The sequence below is a fragment of the Haliaeetus albicilla genome, chromosome 1 (genome assembly GCF_947461875.1).
Source record: "Haliaeetus albicilla chromosome 1, bHalAlb1.1, whole genome shotgun sequence".
Taxonomy (NCBI): Eukaryota; Metazoa; Chordata; class Aves; order Accipitriformes; family Accipitridae; genus Haliaeetus; species Haliaeetus albicilla.
Genome location: NC_091483.1, coordinates 1541206 through 1562868, shown reverse-complemented (window position 1 = coordinate 1562868; position 21663 = coordinate 1541206). Strand labels below are relative to the sequence as shown.

The window sequence follows — 21663 nt, the reverse complement described above, 5'->3', positions numbered from 1 at the left end:
AGTCATTAAATTGAGATATTGCAGTTATTTTTCACACAAATGAATATATTAAAAACCTAGTTGCAAAGCTGTACTCCTAATGGTATACTGTATATAACTAAGACCAAACTTCATCCAAAACAGTGCTATTTTGGTCTATTGTCTTCTAAATGCTCTCCTTCCTTGATCACCCCATATGTATATGTTTTTAAAACAGACACCAAAATACTTTTTTTTTTTTTTTTTTTGGTGCAGCAAAGCTGCACGAAACTGATGGAGGGAGACTCTTTCATTCTGAGATGCGGTGCTATAAAAATGAATGTGTGCTTTTGATGCCTGGAGGTCTTGCATGTGCAAACAGTCTTTTCTATAAATACACCATAATATTATGATTATTAATTGTGGCTACTACTATACAAATAGAAAAATAAATGCAGCCCAGCTACATTCCCTCTGAAAAAAAAAAAAAAAAAAAAAGCCCTTTGTGTGAGCAGGAAAATGCTACTTTTTTTTCCATGAAAATGTATCATTGTTATTACAGCTTTGGCTCTTTAAAGGACATACGAGCAGGAGAATCTGGAATTTATAAAAGAAATTATTACTAACAGTGGACTGGCTTTTCTTTGAGTTATGCTAATTTTCCATCACTGTAACTATATTCTATTTAATTAAATTACTTTTCATTTACATTGGTATAACCAAGCAGAAAATGAGGCCCCGAGTAAATAAGACCGACCTTCTATTTGTGTAAATTAAAATCTATATTGAAAGTGACACAGGGTAAACACTGAACATCTAACAAAAAACTTGCCTTTGTCAAGGAAATAAGGAAATCAAGACGTTCTGCAGTCTATAATTAGGCACTTTACATGGATGCAGCTCCGTAAAAAGGAATATAAGACAATGGTATTAGCACAGTACTCCAAGGAAAAGAACTAGGGATGAATTATAGAGCGAAGTGGGCTACAGGACAACTTAATGAAGAACAGTTTTGTAGGAGCCTCCATTGAGAAGTCGATTAAACTCTAGAAATTCATTTGTAAACATAAGCACTGCTCACTGTTCCTATAATTTAAAAATAAAGGGGAGCTTTATCTGGTATTAGAGTGCTTTCTGTTGTGGTGTAGTTTTAAAAAGACAAAAATTAGCTGCTTTATCCGACCTAAGTCAAGGGGTAGGTACTTTATGTTTACACAGGCTGGTAAAAAGAACGGAGAAGCCATCTAAAGTAGTTTGGTGGGGGCATGTAAACAGCCTAAGTATTGTACACATACCACATCTATTCCAGCTACTAATAGCTGCTGCATTTAGGAAAAGCAAAGGACAGGAGTTTTAAAAAAAAAAAAAAAAAAAAAAAAAAAAAGGCAGCGCTAAGAAGGGTTGTGTTGACATGCCAACCTACATAATCCTACAGGTTTTATCTTAATGAAAATATTATTTAAAGTCCTATTTCTTGGGCATAAGAATGGTTCTCTATGAGGGGAAGACACAGGCTTAGGCAATGCAGTTGTTGAGAAATTGAGTGTGTGCCCACATAAAAATCCTGTTGTCTTCACTCCTCTGGTTAGTTCCTTGGAGACCAGAAGGACTAGCAGTGTAAGGCTAACAGAATTTGACCTTCTGATAGCACCGAGACTTCTTGTAGGCCATGTCCCAATTTATAGGAAAATAAAATATTTCCTATGTGAAATAGAATGGGCTGCTCACTAAAATGGGAAATCCTCGAGGAACGTTTAAGTGTGTGCTGCAGGGAAGGACTTCACCATATCATGGGGCAGGAGACTCGCCCTCCCAAAGTGTTTACACCGGGACCTCTATGCCTTGCTTAAAGTAAGCCACTGTATTTGAGATTTGGCTAAATTTGGGTAGTGAATCCCATAGCAGATGCAGGTTTCTGTGTACATCAGTAATAGTGACCAGCAAATGCCTATAGCATGCTTGAGAGCAGGTTGGGGCTAACAGGTCTACCTTCCTGTGGCCCCCAAGTTCACCTGCAGATGGAAGGGTATGGAACAGACTGTGTGTTCATTTGTTCATAAACATTTAACCAAGTTTCTGTGGCAAGCTTCTCTTCAGAAAAAATTCGGTTTATTAGGCTTTTAAATTTTCAGTCAAAAAAGTTGTATTGAAAAGAGAGACTTGCTTTTAGTAGGCTGAAAGGTACTATCTTTCACTACCACTCCAAAATATATTAAAATATGATTGTAACAGATACCTAGCTGTCTGTGTATTTCTTCTTTAACAAACCCAGAAGTCTGGTGTTTAGATTAAAAGATTCTCAAACAGAAATGGTGCATTAGATTTCCTTTGCGACTCCCACAGACATTGATTAATTGGGACAGTCAGCATGGCTTGCTTTTAGAAAGAAAAAGCTTAATGATTAACTAAGTTCTTTTTCTGTCCCCCCCACCGAGCATATAAAATGCTTATAAAAGAATGTAGAAATGAGACAGTTGGAGTTGTTGTTGTGCACAATAGAAACACAGCCAAATATTTCTCAATATACTATATATAGCCAGAAACATTAATTTCCATGTGATAGCTGTCAAGATCTGAACATAGTAATGTATGCTCCAAGTCATTCGGTGTTTTTTGGCGAGAAAAGCTGTCATTTTCCCTGGGTTGTAGATAAAGTAACACCTATATTGAATGATTTACCAACACTTGTATTTATTTGTGTTGCAACACTGGAATTGAAAACCGGAGGTTTGGTAAATTGTTACCAGTTCTAAGCCAAATGACAGTGCTCTGGCTTGACGTTTCCAAATGCCTAGTGCAAAGTAGCGAGACTGGAGATGTGCCCTCTGTGAACGTGTGAATTTTTTCATTGGTGTCGTCTAGGGAAATGAGAAATTTGTTCTAGGAATAAGGGAATGGTAAGGCACCCTGTCTAATGCAGTTGGCAATGACTGTCATGCTCTACTTTTAATTCCATGTTGTTGGTGACTGCCAGCAATGCTTGCAGCATGCTAAAACATGTAATTAAGCATCTCTTGAATGAAGCCTACATAACATTCAATATTTCTTTTACCTGGCTCAAATTCAACTCTGTTGAAATTATGTTTTCAAACTAGAGTAACGTATAAAATTTGGGCATATGCTTTTTGCAAAACATGTTCTTGAGATTTGTTCTATTGAAATATCTTCTGATTTGTCTCTCTAAACTGGGATTTTATTTTTATCTGAAGGGATAGTGGGATGACAGCTGAGCTTCTGTTGTGCTTTAGGAAATTATTTGCTTTTACATTATACAAATCTTCCAAATTATTTAAGAATGCTTTCTCTGCAAATGGGAGCCTGCAAAGTAGAGGTGCACTCAGGAGGGAGCAGGATAGTAAGAGGGTCAATCGATCTTGTACGAATTGGATTCAACAGGAACAGCCCGATGTATGTAATAGATGCAAAGCTTTTGGAGATACCGTGATTTGTGGGGCACCACAGTTTTTGTTCCTGTTCAGTGACATTAGTTACATTTCTCTGTTCTTAACCTCTCTCAAGACCCTTGGTTTACTTTCTGGAAACTTTGTTCTTTTGGGGAAGAGTTTTCCTTGTATTAGCTGATAGCGCTTTGTAAATTGCTGTGATTCCCCCCCTCCCCCCCCAAAGAAGAATAGTAGGATATAGCTATACAATTCACCACAACTTTTAAAATACAAAAGTTTGTGTAACGTTGTGGTGCCCTTGAATCCATTTAACAGATGTTATGTATAGACTGATGTGAAAGTTACAGCAGGGTAGTTTCAATGTGGTGACTTTAATGTATATGTTTTGAAAGATACAGCCTTTGTAAAACTACTTTATAAATATGGCATTGTGGGTTTACACAGTCAATGCCTGTCCGTAGCTTCTAGCTCAGTGTTCTCATCTGAGTCCCCTAAAAGTTGTTTTTCCTCTAAGTTATTCAACTCAACTGATGCTAGTTTCGTACATGCCAGCTTGCGTGCACCTAAGCATTTGAAATTTAGTTTTATCTTGACAGATGCTGGAATTAGGTCTCTTACAGCACGTGGAGGGTATTGTCAGAAAAATTTACAACTTCAAGCCCAAGCCTAATGTATACTTTTGAGAGAGTGTTTGTGTTACAGGCTGGTAGGTTTTGTCTGGCTCCCCTGGCTTTCTAAAACACTGACGGGGTGACAGCACGGTGGTGTGATGGTCTGGTGGTCTCTCATCTCCAGGATTTACTCTCTCTTGAGGAACGTAAATTCTGCTCCAGCCTGATTTGTATTAATTTGGATTGTGACAGTGGCTTTATTTTCTGAAAGTGGCCTGCATTGGACGTTAGTATCAAAGCTTTCAATACGTTTGGAGCATCCGGGCATCTTCCAGAACTTGGTTCCTTTCTTGTGTGCCTGTTTTGGGTGAGAAGGGGGACCTCTGGAAGGTTGGACTTTGCTCTCAATGGGAAAGGCCACCATACTGTATCCTTGACATAGCTGGAGCCACAGAATAACCCTGTTTTCTTTGGAATCTTCTCTGTACTGAGCCTTCATCTATTTTTTTAGTTTTCTATAGAATTCTGTTATCTGTCCTTGTATCTTTTTTTTTTTAATAGAGGCTTATGTTTATCAAGCAGACAACCACGTTCTTCATGTTTAAAAACGTAACTTTTGTGTTTAATAGCTATTATTTTGAAGCCAGAAATGTTGTAGTAGTCAGGTTGTAACTACCTGTGACAAGTTTGCCAAAAAATAAGGAAGTTACCTAAGGATTTAGTTAGCAGTGCAACCGCTCCCTCATTTCAAATGCAGACCTGCCTGGGTGGATAACGGGATCCAGGAACGAGTGGAACGAAGGAATGCAGCTGGGTCCCAGGGCTCCAGGAGAAGTCAAGGTCGCCCACAGCCAGGGCTTCAGTGGTCACTGAGGATGAGCACTTGGCCGATCGCAAAGTGATTTTTTTTTTCCCCAGGTGACTGAGAGCCCTGACCGGGGAGGTTGATAAAAACCCCATGTCCCTCTTGGCAGAGTACAGAGAACCTCTGCATGCGTGCGCAACGATGCTACGGAGTGAAGGAGCCTTGCCCCGAGGGCTCCCACCATTGCCGGCCTCTCGCTCTCCGTTTTGTGAACTACTTACTGGGGCGGTGGCCAAAAGTGAAATTATTGCAAGGTAATTCCTGGTGTGAGAACTCAGGCCTTGACTAGAGAGGATCACTTAAAACCAGTAAGGTAACGTACCTTTACTTTAGAAGGCAGGTGCTGGTTTTTCCTTGCTATTGGACTCTGATTGTCATTGGCGGCACCTGTGGGTACTTTACTCTTCTGTTAATTTCCAAATGTTAATTATATATGTATGTGTGTTTATTTTAGTGTGTAGTCATTCATATGTGTTGATGATATTTAACACTTCTTCCTGCTCTGTTACTGGCAGCAGTATTTGATTTGTTTCTGTGATTAATTCTTACCCCTTTGAAATCCACCGAGCCTTTAAAAAAGAAGAAAGAAATCTTAACAATAATAGTAGCATTCAAGCTCCTTTATCTTCATTTTGTTCCAGTGCAGTGGTGGATATTCCAAATTCTCCATGGTAATAGAGAAGTATTTCAGAAGCAAATATCTTGCCAGATCTTTGCATTTTCATTACAATTATTGCTAAGGAGAAAGAGTACTTTATCAGCCATAGGCTTTGTAGCACTAGAACATGGATGTTTAAAGCTGATGCAAATGAGCGTTCTCTTTTCATTGTGAGTTTACTGCTGAAGTAGTGCGATTTTTTTTTTCTTTTTTTTTTTTTTAAGAACCAAAGATCTTTTCTTAGAAAAACTTCACTGGCATCTCCTTGGTAAGCAAGCAGTGCAATGCATCCCTGTGGTTTCTTACAGGCAGAACAGAAAGATCTCCTTTACTCAGCCTATTTTGTTACTGGCGGATTATACGCATTAGCTGTTATCCCATTATATGGTACATTCATAACTGTTCTGTTCAAGGTCTTAAGTAACCAGGTTGGGACTGTGTATAGTCCCACTGACATGAAAAGAGCACAGACAAAAAAGACCTGAGTATTTGGCTACTGCGAAGACAAGTAATTAAGCAAAGATTTTTATTTATTTGAATCGGTTCAACATTTCTTTCTTGTGTGTTTACCTGCCCGACTGCTAGTCTCGGGCAGACATCTCCCCTCTTTGGTTTCACGTATCACATCTGGCCTCAGCCGCAAACGGGGAAATAATTTGTTGCTCCTGAAGGTTCTGCTGATCTTACAGTGGCGGAGATAAGGGTTTGTTCCTACGCTGTAAATCTTACAAAAACAGGGGTTGGAAGCTGCGGAGCTTCTCTGTGTTACTCAAAGACACGGTCAAGTTGCAGTAACAAGTACATTTCTTTTCCTACAATAATGTTGTATTTTTATTTTGTTTCATTCTCCTCATTTAATCCCAAAGCTGAGGTCCTACTTCAGACTGAATGTAGAATTAGCACTTGCAACATTAAACCATTTTAATATCCGTTTATTCTCCTTTGAGAATTTATGGGACGAACCCTCTACCCTTTCAAAAGAAATAATTGTGGATTTTTTAATCTAAGCTTTCTTAGGCGAAAAATAATTCTTACTGAGTAAAGGGTAGGAATGAATGCAGCACTGTCCTTGACCGGACTAATTACCGAATACTTCACATTTATTCATCACGTAAACCCACAAAAGAAGTGATCTAGTAAAAAATAGTATTTAAAGAGCTTTCATCTCCAGTGAGATTACTTGCATGAGTCATTTGAAAAACATTCACCTTTGTTCACTGACATTTAAGAAATTAAGTAGCTTGGAGCTACTCGTTATGTTGTAGTTACTTAGTACTTAACTACCGATTGATGCATCTATAGTATGAAGGATTAATTCTGGAGAAATTACGTATGATAGCTAATTTGATATTTAAGACTTCCTTAATTGCTAAGCAAAATGATTATTAACAGTGAAACTTAAAAAAATTAGTTATTATAATAATAATTAGCACAGTAAAACCATCTCCATTCCCTTTATGAGTATGGTATAATATCTTATTAAAATTTATGCTCCTACCAAGTTTTGCCTGCAAGGCAATGGAGGTTTGTGAGACTTGGGCAGACATCGGATCCAGCCACTCAGTTATGGGTGGGACAAGCATAATAAAGCAAGGCAGAGCGCATGGAATTGTCTGCATTTGGATTAATTTAAGTGCTGGTTTTTTATTAGACTGCTCTCTTCCCCAGGGTTTGATGTGCATTCGTAGCAGCATAAGAATATGCATGTTGGTGGGAAGAAGAAAATAATAAACTATTTCATGCAATTGTGAGAGCGGAGCCTAGATGAGAACATTGCAGTCAGGTCTGTCATGTATGTGTGCCCCTGTATTGGCTAAAGAAATGGAATAATACGTAAGTAAAGGAAAAGGAATTGTTTCTCTCCTTACAGGCTTCATGCTGATGGATTATTTTTTGAGATATCCTTTTTAGGTAGATAAAGATTTCAATCCAAGTGGTAGTATCAGCTGGGGAAGATCTTAGACGTAGCAGCACGTATTCTGTAGAGGACAGCCAAGAAATGGATGTAATCATCCTCTCCTCACCTCTGAGAGATCTGTATGGCTCTGCTGCTGGAGCTTACATCGCTGCTGCGCTCCTCAAGAGGATGACATACCTTCCTATGGGTAATAGACCCGTAACTCTTGAAGGTATCGCTCTCCATTCATTATAAATGTTATCCTGATAGCTTTCTGTCATAGCCCAGGAAAATGAACAAAGAAGCAGAAAAAGGCTACTGTAGGGAAGGATAAACTTCTGGTTAAGGTCTGGGCATCAATCCCAACCCGGACGCTAAGGAGATTACTCAGTCTGTGCCATGACAGCTCACCCGAGACTTGTCGGAAATATTAGTCACCTGTTAGTTTAGATTAATGAACTTTACCAATTCGTATTTGGCAGGTTTGGATAGGTGTCGCTGATTTTTTTTCCCCGTAGTTTGAGAAGTCAGTCACACAGCAGTACGCCCCATGGGGCAGGTATCTGTACCAGTACTTGAAATCTCTGCGTCTGCCCTATTAACTGGGGCCTGGTCACTAAGGGTGAGAGAGCCCCAGTGTTGCCCATGGTCGTGTCTAAAGGCAGTTTTGTCCCCCTCTGACCCTTAAATTGCTTTTCCCTGCTCATCCTTAATGCCTGAGCATATCCCTCTTATTTTCACAAGTCCTGCCTTGCAGGTTCCCCACATGCCTTTATTCACAGGCTCTCTTGGCAGTAGGAAAATTAACAGTTCTTATTCATTTCAATTCTTAATTTTGATTGATTCCAATTTTTATTAATTTTAACTGAGGGGTGTATTGGTACTAAAGGATCCCTACAGATCAGAGTTCTATTAGTTATATATTGTGCTACATTGCTGCATGGTGTAGTTAAAGAGCTCACATCACTAGAATATAATCTCATAACTGAAAAGGAAAGCATTGGTGTGGTCAATCTGTTTGTGCCACGCTACTTTTGAAGCATAATGAAGACCTCTGGATGAACAAACTAAATTGTTACTACCTTCTAGATCTTCTTATTCAGTACTGAAAGCTTCCTGCTTGGCACTAATGCATATTGCTAACTTTTAAAACTGTTAAATCCATATTATAGGATACTGTGCTATTATTAGAGAGTGTTTATAACAGGTAGTTCCTACAGCCAAAAGTTTATAAACTGGTATAAAAGACACAGCAAACAAAAGCAAAAGTCAGTAACATGGATCAATGAGAAGATGTAATGCCAGGGCTCTGTAACACCTGGAGCTTAGACAGCTTTTGAGGAGAAATCTTTGAGAAAGATGTAGTCCTATGGTAGTGTTCACAGATTTTTTTTTTTTTTTTTTGTAGATTTTTCTAGCAGGAGTGAGGATTTCTTTAGTCAAAAGCAAAATGGTATTTGTCAGATGATTTTTCTGAAGGGGGATGTTTAGTTAGAGCAGGACATGCTATTTGTGGGTCCACAGCAGATAGGCTTAAGTCCTGAGTTAAGACTGGGTAGAGTTAAGTCCGAAATGGTGTGAAATGTATGTAGGTATATTCCTGCAATGCTGAATGCAACTAGATAGGTAACAGTGAAGTTAGTTCTTATGGTGAAGGCATGTAACTGCATCAGCTTCTGCATAGCGAGAGCATCAGTCTAGTGGGGTCTTAGTATGTGCTTATCAACAGGAGCTGCCCATCTTCTCTTGTTTTGTGCACTACCTGAATTCAAGAGTGCAAACAGCTATCTCTTCTAGCGATACACCGTTATTTTGTTATGTGGAGTTTTTTTCTAAGGTAGAAAAGTTTGTTTGCTTCAGTAAAAAAACCCAACAAAACCCAACCCCCCAAAAAACCCAACCGAGAGACAATGGTAAAAAATATTTCTCTAGAAACATTTAGAAAGACTTGAATAAACAAAACGGAAGGAAGATGCAGTAGTTCAGATTCAAAAAGATGGTGCCCTTGAGAAGAATCCTTGCTATAGGAACCGAGGGAACTGACCAGAGCTGCAGGGTGTTGTATTGGGAGGAACACCGAATTTTAGGCATGGAGCAGCTGGTGTAACTCTGGAGACAAAACTGAACTGGAGACGATGCCTGCCTGATAGGAGTGGTGGTGCCTCGCGGGAATGAATATATTCAATGAGCTGTGATTCGGATAACCTTGCGATTAAGGACAAAAGTTGTCCTGTGGATGTAACTTATTTTCAGTGATTGTCAATGTGTACCTGTGCCCCGGAACTGCTGAGACAGATAAACAGCATTTCTTAATGAAACTTGTTAGATTTTTGTCCTCATCCCCATGTTTCATTACTTGTGGGGGTTAACTTCCAATTGATATTTCATATGTTTCATTTAAAGTTCATCATAGACTGTCACAAATAAAAGCAAGCGCTTGGTTGTCCTCACGGTATAATGTTTTAGTGGTTTGGAGTTTTTTGTCTTACATGAGCCGTATCTTCCTGTTTTCAGAGACGTAGTTCAGCTGTGTTCTTGTGAGCTGCATGGGATTGCTCATTTCTTAGAGACAATCAAGTTTTTCTTATTTAACTTGCTGTTGACAAGTGGGGTTTTTAAGTAATGCTCTTAGAAGGTCATTCGACTTTTGAGGGTTATTCACTTTGTTAGCCCAAACACTAAAACCTTGTGTCCTTGGGTTCTGATTAGTGACACTTTAATAAAGTCATTTGAAGTTCAGTAGACTGAATTTTCCACCTTTTCTAATGTTTCTATGGTCACAGGGAAGCGACCTGTATTCAATCTTTTAAATGCAAATCTTTTAAAAGTTACTGTGCAATTTTGTGTACCAGACTTCTTCATGGGTTACAAAAAGTGCCTTTTTTTAAACAGCTACAGCAGTGTCTTTTCTCTTTCTTTCTGTTTTCCTCCTCTCTTTCTTTCTAGTGATGTGACAGCAATTGACTAAACTTGGGTCTTTTGGGATAACAAAGGATTGAGAATAATCTTAGAGGTTTTTATTGCTGCACTTTTTTTTTTTTTTGACTGGGCCAGGGCATACAAAGGCCTTTCCACTTGATTAGATAATAAGGCTAACGTGGGCTTTGAGTGAAAAATATCTTTGCATTCTGCTCTTCTTTTTCCTCCAACCACAAAAAAAAAAAAAAAAGAGAGGGGTGGGGAAAGAGAAAACTATGCCTAATCAGCCACAATTAAATCTTTCATGGTGAACTCACTTTGGAGGAATTAATGCATTTTGTATTGCCTAACAACTCGAGTGAACATTAACAACACGTGAGAACTGAGGGGAAGAAAAATTATGGCTGTCTTTTTTTTTTTTTTTTTTTTTTTTTTTGGTTCTCAAGGAACAGGGAAGGGCAGGTCATTGACTTGATTTTCATGGGAAGATTGACTCTGGAGCGCTCGCATATCCAGGAGCGGAGTGAGGGGGTATTGACAGCTGGGGTTTGGGGAGGGGAGCGTGCGGGAGCAGTGATTGCGCTATGGCTTGGTGGGGAAAAACAAGGGAAAATGGAAAACAAAGCCCAGAGAGGGAACAGTAGCTGCAGTGTCCCGGGGCTGAGGGGCTGTTTCCCCTCGGTGGTGGGTACGGGCTGCGCTTGGACTCGAGCGGTTGCGGTAGAGAAATATTAGTATAATGAAAGGGGCTGCCCTTAAGTGAGAAATAGTTTGCTTTTCATGAATCTGAAGAAGTTGTACCATGCTCCTCCATGCCTTCTGTGAAAGGGTACAGAAGATGCTCATTCAGTCCTTTCATCCTCTTTGCTGCTGAAGAACAGCTCGTGCAAAAAAAATTTGGGAATCCAGGTGTGTTTGCCCAAGATTTCCTAATAAGTACTACAGGCTAAGAACAATAACTAAAGGTGGTTTTAATTATTATTTTAAAGACTTCTTTCTTCTGACACCTGTTTTGTTCGTACTCTGTGATGAAAAATAATCTGGACGCTGAGGTGTGCTCTTCACCCCTTCACCTCCACGGGTCCTGGACTTTGGCTGACATAGACATCCAGACAGACCCTTATGCACGCCTGCGAACGCAGATATTCATAGTCTTCTCCCTGCTTCTCCAAGGAAAACGGGCACGTCCCAGACCTTTGCCTCCTTCCCCCTCCACTCATGCGTGCTCATTCCTGAAACGGTCACAGCCCTATTCACTCGCCCGCAAGACCTCAAATCATCATTTGTCTCCTTTTACCCGATTAATCTCCTGTCTTTCTCATCCCTTCCTCTGCCATCGTTTCCCACTCTCGCTGGATGCCAGCAGCTCTACCCCTGGCCAAGTTTCCTTCTAATGCAGTGATTTTTCCAACTTCTTCCCCAGGAAGGTTTTGGTCCGTTTTGAGCATCACATGCAGGATACGAGATTGTTATTCAAAGTAAATAAATTTTTCTTTTAAGAAGCCTGCACTTAAAATGAAGTTGCAATATGTTAAAGCCTAATCTCGTGAGCTATCAAAATAACTTAAACCAAACAAAAATGCAAATTGTGTGTGGTTTTGTGGGTAAAAAGGAAACACGGCAAGAGACAAACCAAACATGTTTGGCCCTTAAAAGCTGCCTGGATATGCTCTTGCCAGTCCTTAAGGCTTTTACCTTGGTGTCCAGGCTCTCATTTGGGCTCCGAAAGATGGATACCCCCCCGTCACAGCCAAGCGAACCCCTCTCCTTGCTCAGGGTCCCGCGCCAGGTTGTGTAGCCCAGTCGTGAAGGTTTCACGACTGCATATGAAAAAATCACCGCCCAAAAGCTCAGAACCGTTTTTGGGTTGTTTTTTTTGAGTTCTTAACCAGGTTTTGGCAACAAAAACCTTGTCTGCTACATCAGAAGTTTCTTCAGTTCATTCAACTAATTCAGGTCATTTAGAACTGGGAAACTGGAAGCTGGAAAAAATCAAGAAAGCATACTTTCCTTATCCAAAAATAATGACGAAACTGTGAGAGAATGAGATCTACTAATTGTGGGCTTCTGGAGGGCAGGGTGACAAGAAATGATGGCTGGGTTTTTCCTTCCAGTCTCTGGGGCCAGAGGAAAGGTCACGAGGTAGCTAGCTCACTGTGGTCTGTTATAAGCTTTTGCCTGACTAGCAAACAAGTAACTGGATTTTTTTTTTTTTAATATTTCTCTGTATTTATCAGACCCTTTCTTAGCGTGCATTGCGAGATTACCGCAGTTTTCAGTGGCTGTGACTTCATAGGTGACAAAACAGTTAAGTACATTGTTGTAGTCTCATAGCCAAATTTTCATTAATTCTTTTGAATTGCCCATAGTGGGCTTGTGAATATATATCAAGATATGCAAACATTGAAAGCTATTTTTTTTATTTAGGTGTATATGTGATGTTCCTCTGGGATGTGCTGCCTCATTTTTCTCTCATTGCAATACTTATTACTATTTGGGGGTTTTAAATTGTTTTTTTCATGAGTTGCTTAGCTGGTCTTGTGCAAGTACTTTTTTTTTTTTTTTCAATTTTTTTAAAACTCTTCTGAAATTCATCAGATGAATTTTCCTTTTTAGAAAGCTGGAGTTATTGTTCATGCATGTAGCTCTTAAACAATTTACACAGTTGCTCTGAATTTGAACTGGTCTCTGCAATGGCATATAAAAGCTATCCAAAGCAAAGTCCGCAGTTTTTGATGCTGACTGAAAGCAAAGCGACCCACACTCCCCAGCATCCAAAAAAACCCTGGGGTTAGCGCTGCACAAAGATCACTATAGGAAATGGCTGAGTTGTTTTTTGTTGTTTTTTTTTTACCGCTGGCTTTTATCTGAATCCCCGCTTTGCTCGAGCTTTAGAAGTCAAATGAGCAGAAGAAATGCAGTAGATGATTTGAGATGTGTGTGGGAAGAATGGAAGCTGAAAGATTGGCTTTCTGAAGGCTTCGCTCAGTTCCTGCCTTCCCAAAGAGACCGCGGGGAGGTTATTCTTCCTGACTGCATCTCTGCAGCAAAATAATTGCCTTGAGGATGGCGCTGTGGAAAAACACTTCTTTCAGATTATCTTTGTTTTAATGGAGGTTTAAAAAAAAAAAAAAAAGTAGAGGTGGGGAATTGTTTTGGATAAATTGAAGTGCTTTATGGATAATTTAATAATCGTGAATGGCATCATTAAAATCAAACAGAAATGTGGATTCCTAAACACGATGGCTTTAACTACCACGCTGTATTTCACAAAGCGAGAGTTGTGAGTGCTGGAACATAGCTGTGCTTTGCGAGCTCCTCAGTCCAGATGGAAATGGAAGTCTCTTTATGTTTTTTTTATGTGTGTGGGGGTGAAATGTTGCAAATGCTGGAGGAAGATCAGGTACTAGGAGGTCTCGGTGCACTTGGAAGCTCAAGGCAACCTTGTGGGCACCACAGAAATGGGACTCGAACACGGACTCTAGCAGCAAGTGACTTCTGCCTGCCTGAGATACCCCTTACTGGGTGTCTTCCAGTGGTCTTCTTGAAGACCTGGGAGCAAGCCCAGGTCCCGCAGAGGCATCCTGCGCTCTCCCTAGCACCCACCAGATCAGATGCTGTCCTCAGCTTAGACCTACGGTGCCTTAGTCGATTAGTCCTGGGAAGCACTTCCAACTGTAATTGGTCTGATCTGTAATCTTATCACCTCGCCCGGCGGATTATCCATTTTTAGCTGATTTGTGGGCCAGCAACCTGCACGACCCAGCAAGCCGATGCTGTCAGGTCGCTCCTTCTGCTTGCAGGATTTCTATAGCTGCTGCTTTCCTTTCCGGCAGCTCAGTGCCCCTCTAAACGAGGGAAAAGAATTGACTGAAAAAGGAACATCAGGTCAGGAGAAGAAGTCATTTGAGTGTTCAGAGAAAGCTATGTGTTGTTGCTACTCATTCAAGCAAAAAAAAAAAAAAAAAAAAAAAAAAGAAGAATCCACTTTCATTGAATTTGGAGCTAGCGTATTGAGATGTCAAATCACGGTGCTACATGTTGTAGATAAACAAATGTAATGTAGCAACATTGCATTAAATACAGCAATATCTGTAAAGAACTGAAGGCACAAAAAAAGAAAAATTCATTCTTGCTCATTAGTATTTCTCCAGGCAACTGCCATTTTAATTTCGAAGCTGTTTCATAGCATTATGGCTGTTGTCTAATGTATTTCTTAAGTTGTAGCCCTTTTGTCTGAAGTTAAATGAAAAATTTCAGATCCGACCCATTGTGCATATTTAATGAAATTATTTCAACAGGAGAGAAGGGTGGAAAGTCATTCCTAGACATGTGTCTTTATTTGTCAGGACATCCATGACTTCCAATTACTTGCCACACCTTCATTTCTGCCCCAGTACAAAAAGGGAGAGCAAAAGCATTTTCACTGCCAGCCCCCAGGCTGTAGAGCTTAATCCTGGCCTTTCTGCACCCCACGCTTTCTGACTCTTTGGAAAGCCTGGGGTTTTTGTATTTGTACCCCTTTCTAACCTCTCGAGCACTGAAAGGGTGGGATCTCTTGATTTATCACTTCCATTGTTTGTATTAATCTAAGCCTCGAGTAGATCTATTCTTCGTCTTCAGCTTTTATTACTGATAGTTTTCCCAAGTTGCTTGGCACTTTTTTTAGTGGTTATGTGGTTGCATATTGCAGAAATGTAACATGGTGTATTTCTAATTTTGCTGAAGTTAGTAAAAATGCCATTGCTGTTGGTTGCAGTAGAATTTTGTGATCTCAAAGAGCAAGCTGATTCTCCATGTAGTTTCTCAACTTTTTCTCTGTGCATCATTAGAATAAAGGCACATATTTCTACTTGCAGTTTGGGATAGACAATTTAGATGATGTAGTTCTTCTAAGTTAGACAGCTTTTATTTAAAATGCATGTAACTGATTAAGTGGCTTGGCAGCCAGTCAGAATGATTGCTTAAGTACCGCAACTTCACAGTAACTTTAAAATGGAAAAATGGCCAGTAATTTAGTGATATCATTGAGAAACATAACATTCTTTCAAAGCAAGCAAAGACTTTATACACAAGGGATAGACATCATCCCTGCTTTTGGCCATTGCTGCCTCTTACATTCCTATACACTGCTTTGCTTCACGTTAAGCAAAAATGAATGTTGAGTATTTTCTTTAATCTAGTGCAAACTTTCCATTTGCGAAAGCCATACGAGGCATTAGGGCGCATCCACCCTAGAATTAAAAACTCTTGCTTTTGCTGTGTTAATTGGATTAAGTTCTTACTGTTATCTCTTCAAGAAGAAGAGACAAGCTCTCTCTAGCAATGCTAGCATGGGACGGATTGTTTATATGGAGCGGCTGTGCTTTGTTGTAATCATTAGAAAGCTAACTAGCAATGCTGGCTTGCCGGTGGTGATACATCTTTCCACCTATGGAAAACAGGGCAGATTATGATCCAGAAATCCCCACCATTCGCAAGACAAGACAAGCAGTAGCGTGAGAAGATACAGGCACAGAGAAGTGAGTCTCCCGAGTCTCGTTCCAATGCTGTATCGCTTGCCCTTTCTGCTAACATTTTTACTGAAGGCACTGTGCAGACCGGTGGAGTGTGGTCCAGTAGGAACCGGAGAATTTCTGTTCTAGTTGCAAAAGCCACCTCGTAGTTCTGCAGCGTTGCTCTAATTGCCTACTGTTCATCTTCAGGACTAAAATGAATCACTGTCAGGCTTGCACATAATTCCATGTTTGGTCCTAACGCAGTGGTTGCAGAGCTTGCCTATAAACCACACGCACATTTATATCATGGGAAATGTATTTTCTTAAAAACGGAGAAGGGGAAGCTAACAAACCACGGCTTGCTCCAATTTTCTTCGCAGAAAGGCTGAGTTAGTTGTGTAAATCATCTCTTGGAAGCTACTGTCTGGAGGCACCCGTCAGCCTACAACAGTCAGAAGTGTCGTTGTGCTTTGGAGAGGACGGCTGCTTGGGGTGGCTGGCCTGGCTGTGCTTTGGGAACGACAGCCTGCTGCGGCTTTCCTTACGAATCAAAGCGGCTTTTAGCCACAGTTCTCGGGTCTCGTTATTCCCGCGAAGGTAAACCGGTCTAAAATTGGCCCTGGCGAGCAGGCGGGAGTCAGGCTGCTTTGTCAAAGGGCTGCCTGCGTCGCAGCTGCATCCTGTGATTGACGCGGTCGCATCCGGAGAGGAGCAGTCCTGCTGTTTGGATCATCTTCTGTTTTCTGTCTGCGGCGTGTCTCAGGCGCTCTCCTCGGTGGGCGCCGCCGAGCCCGAGTTGATAAGAGGCCTCCGTGTCACCATGTACCGTCTTCGAATTATTTGGGAGACGGGGCGGCAGCGCCGGTGGTCTTCTTTCTGTGCCCTCTCCTCGCCTGTACAGTGGTGCGTGTCCCTAACTCGCGTCTCCACCGGCCGCTTTGTCCAGCAACGACTGGAAATACCAATTATTGGATAATTTGCCTTCGCTTGACAGGCGAGACTCATGTGTGTTGCATACAGCAATGCCACAGCTTTAGGGAAGGGAACGCCGATAGGTAGACGATCCATTTTAATGTGATTTCATATCATGCTTGCTTTCGGATCAGGGCTTGCTTTCTCTGCATGGCTTGCAGCTCCATCCCTGTGCAGGGCAAGGGATTTTTGGGGAGCCCGGAGGCAGGGGATGGTGGCTACACTGGCGGGGAGGCTTGCTGCATCCCCCGGAGTGGTACCCACCCCGGGAGGACCACTGTGCCCATGCTGAGGGCGGAGAGGAGCAAGGGGTTTGGAAAATCCCACCCAGGAGTTCCAGTAAGTCAAGCAGCTCTTCGTGGTCCCGTGGGCAGGAGCCAGCCTGAAGGCATGAGCAAGCCTGGCGTTAAACAAGCTGCCCAGAGTGTAATCCAACCCTCAAGCTTTACTGAATGCTGCTCGGTGTGGTTGTGGTCTGTGTGATGTGATGTGCGCTTCCTTAAATTACATGTAGCAAGGGTATTAAGATAACATTTTTTTTTTTTTTTCCCCCCGTAAATGAAGGTGTTTCCTGAGACAGTGCCAAAAAAATTCCCGTTTGTTTGATAGGAAATGTTTGTGGTGTTAAGAGAAATTACAGCTTTAAGCATTCAATGCTCGTTGAGAACAGTTTGCTTTTGAGAAGATTTCTTAGTAGTATAAACTGTTAAGACACACGAACGCTCTCAGTAATGACAAATTAAGAAAAACGCCCATATCGCATAACTAGAAGACAATTTAGGCAGGAATCTGTTTCTTAAGCCCAGCTCTTCCAGCTAATGATTTGCCTGTAGTCAGGGTTATCGGGCAACCGCTACCAGGTGGCAACACCCTGAGAGCTAAAGCTCTAAGGAAGGCTTTTTCCATAGCATGGCAGATTGTATCTGCAGACCGCATTGCTAATATATCAGTGTTGAACTGAGCCATGGGGTAATTTATCCAGAAGAAAAATCTACTGTGTAACTGAGACAGAAATGGGGAAAAAAGCTAGTTTAACAAATGACTTTTCATCCTCCATCTCACAGGTCAAAAGTACTAACAGAATAATTGACTAAGTATGGACCAAAAAGATCTCTTATGGTCACTTATATTGCAGAAAAAAACCATGTGATCATACAGTCTTTTTATTAAATTGCTTTTTTAATATATAAAAAAACAACCAAAAAAACTTCCTTTCAGTTCTGAGCAGTACTGCAGCACTACTGTCATTCTTTCCATTAGCAAAATGAAATCTTTAGACCCTTCCCCCAGCTAATGTTATTCCTCACATGGCGACATTCAAAAACCCATTGACAAGCTGCAAATGATGTGTGAAGCAAACTCCAGGATTAAGTTTATAACCTTTCCCCAGGGGGAAAGAATTTGGAGGCAGGAATGAACTCGGGATAGTAAAACAAAAGGGCACAACTGAGATGGATCAGGAAAACTCATATTCATATTTAGCTAAATGAAAAATACCAGCCAGTCCGAGTTTATGTGGTATCCCAGGGGTTTTCCGCACAGGTATGTAGGACATTATTTTATAGCTCCCTCTCACAGGTTTTACTGCTCTCGCTAATGAGAAACTACTTCTCTCTCTCTCTTCAGCTTTGCAGCTGGGATTTGAAAGCGCGATAAATAAAATATAAACGGTAGAAGACGGAGGGCTTATGTCCCGTGGATATGTTTGCATCTTGGGTTTCGAAAGGCATGTACCTTCCTCCTGGGGGGTTGTCATTTACTACTGGGTTTGTTGTTGGATGGGTGTGAATAGGCTTTGGGGGCCTTTAGACACCGTTAGCAGACGTTAACGAAGTGATGGAGCTAGGGACCTCCTTCCCCTCAGTAATCAAAGAAACAGCTAGTTCCTTCACATATCTATAAGATTATTTCCTTTCATCTGCCAGTATTAGTTTCTTTTGAAGTCATTTAATCTTTGCTCCGTATAAATTGAGAAAAGTTATTTTAAGCAGCTCAATGGGCAAAAGGGAGTCTTGTGACCGAGTGCTCACAAAAAGAGGGCTGACCACAGGAATTAACCCCTGTCACCCTGGCATCTGGCGCTCACTGAGGATGCCTCTCGTGAGTTGGCTACTGCTGTCAGCTGGATGCCAGGGTGAGCTGTGCCCAGACAGAAATGTGGCTTTACTGGAAACAGATAACCGAGGAGAACCACAGCATAAAGTAGTTTAAGGCTTTCTAATTCTGCTACTTCTTAAAAAGAAAAAAAAAAAAACCAAACCCCCAAAAACCCAAACCAACAAAAAACCCAACGTGGGTTATAAATTCAAGAACAGGTATAAATTTGGCCTTGGGTAATTCCTAGGAAAGCTGATAGATACTCTGAAGTAAAATAAGCCTGGTGGGGTTAAAATGGAGTTCAGCCATGCCCATAAAATGAGCAAAGGCACTTCAGGGCCTTTAAAGGTCATCTAGTCCAAACCCCTGCAATGAGCAGGGACATCTTCATCCACATCAGGTTGCTCAAAGCCCCGTCCAACCTGACGTTGAATGTTTCCAGGGACGGGGCATCTTCCACCTCTCTGGGCAACCTGTGCCAGTGTTTCACCACCCTCATTGTAAAAAAATTTCTTCCTTATAGCTAGTCTAATTCTACTTTCCTTTAGTCTAAAACCATCACCCCTTATCCCCTCGCAACAGGCCCTGCTGAAAAGTCTGTCCCCTTCTTTCCACAAGCCCCCTTTAAGTACTGAAAGGCCACAATAAGGCACAGTGATCTGACCAGAGCTGGCTTCCCAGCGCTCTTCTGTGCACATACGTTACTCAACAAAGTTTGACACTCGGTGCTTTTGGCTTGTTTTTGTTTCCTGACAGCATACTTATGAAAATGAAAAATCACGACGACTTGCTAACGGTTGCCAAAAATGCAGAGAACTCCTATATAAAGCTGAGCTCCATCAGCAGGACAATACAACAGGACAAATTCTTCTTGCCACATTAAGATGTATGCTTGGAATGAGAGGTCAGGGCCCTGCATCGTTACTCCATCTAATGCTGCATCATAACCAATACGATAAATTATTGTCCCTTCATGGCTAGCTGTGGAGCGGCAGTGCTCTCCCTTCTGGATTTCAGAGCCGTGGATTGTGTTTTGTGTGTCTTCGTTTTTAAGGAAAATACCACTTTTTTTTCTCTTTGGGCCACTGTATGCTTTTGGCACTTCTGCACATTCTGCATGGGTCACTTTTTTTAAGGAGGGACCATAGATTGCAAAGACCAGAAATGTGCTCTTTCAGGAATTCAAGGCAGAAAATATTTGGCAAGGTTTTTTGTTAGCTATCCTTTGGAAATGTGCGAGTTCAAAAGTAAATATTAACAAATAAATTCAGGATGAGGGGAAAAAATGTTTTAGTAATAACCGGTCTTTTGCATATAAGAACGAAGCAGGTTTGCTGTGGGCTGTGCAAGGTGGAGCGTGTGGGTCCTGCCTGCCCCTCATCTCTGGAGGGTCCTGCCCTCCCTTCTGGCCTGCCACCTCGGAGAAACATGGGGCCGAGTGTTTCTGTGACTCACAGAGGTGTTATGGTGTGAGGGCTTGGCATGACGTCTTACATCTTTCCCTTAACTAGGCTTGTGTAAACAGTTTTTCTTGCTGTGTTTCGGAGAAAGAAGCTTATATTTGAGTATCTGCTCTTAGGAGTGTTACATCCTGAAAAGAAACTGAGTTATTGCAGAGCCTGATGGGGTCTTCCTCCCCAAAGAATTGAAGTATCACCAGTTTTGATTCCTGAAGTGCTCCTTAAAAAAGTTGAGACGTACATGTGCAATCTTTGGACACTTTATTATATTTGAAAATATGCTTATCGTAGAATGGTTTGGGTTGGAAGGGACCTTAAAGACCACCTAGTTCCAATGCCTCTGCCACGGGCAGGGACACCTTCCACTAGACCAGGTTGCTCAAAGCCCCATCCAACCTGGCCTTGAACACTTCCAGGGAGGGGGCATCCACAACCTCTCTGTATTTTTTTTTTATTTGTTTTAAAAAAAACCCCCGTGTCACCATGCTTTGTAAGCACTCTTCACGGCTGAGATTTATTTTGTTAAATATTAAAACATCTTCAGCAGTTATAGGTAATTCAGCATCTGTCTTTCTCAGTTCTTGACCCCAGTGTGCCGTGGCTGACCCCTGGCCCTGGGCATCAGAGGGCAGTGGTCTCCAGTGACCCAATGCCTGGCTGGTATCTCCAAGTGATAACCTGAAGGTAAAAGGCTGTGGGCTCCTCTCCAGCTGCCTGCTCTGTCTGGTCCTCTGGCAGGGAAGCTTCTGTGGGGAAAAAGTGGTGGCAACGGGTGACATTTTCCAGAGCTAAAATAAAACTGGGGGGGAGGGAAATTACCCCAAAGTGGGAATACAGCTGAAGACTGTGTTTTTGTTTAGCAGTCTGGAGCAGCCCAGTCCTACACCCCAAATATTTTTCCTGTAGTCAGTATCAAGCCCTAAATGTGATGTTTTGACTGTGTTTACCAAACACTACGGTCAAAAAGTCTTGCTCCCATTGAATAACATAATTTTTGTTTGTACATATTGTTGTGTTGGAAGGTTGCGTGTCGTCCTGTGGCTTTGAGCTGTGATATCCATCAAGTGCTTCCCTATTATTACTTAAACCCTTACACCAGAAAACATGTACGTTCCTCGGGATGTTTCGTTCAGGTTTTGGTGTTGTCGCACCTGTTGCTATTGTCTAAGCCAGAAGATGGAGATGATGGTAAAAGCAGATGGAAGCCGTGGCCATCCGGAGACGTGGCAGCGGCCAGCTGTGAGATTCCCTCAAGCTTGGCCGAGAAGCTCATGCTGGATGTCTGGCCTTCTTGTTTTCAAACAGGCTTTGTTTTTCCTTGCTG

At 41.5% G+C, this 21663-nt stretch overlaps 1 protein-coding gene across 1 annotated transcript in view; it reads left to right on the top strand.

Moving 5' to 3' along the window:
- The window catches only part of FAT4 (FAT atypical cadherin 4), a 149339-nt gene that overhangs the window by 16989 nt on the left and 110687 nt on the right, over positions 1–21663 (top strand). The gene's annotated exons all lie outside the window — the stretch shown is intronic.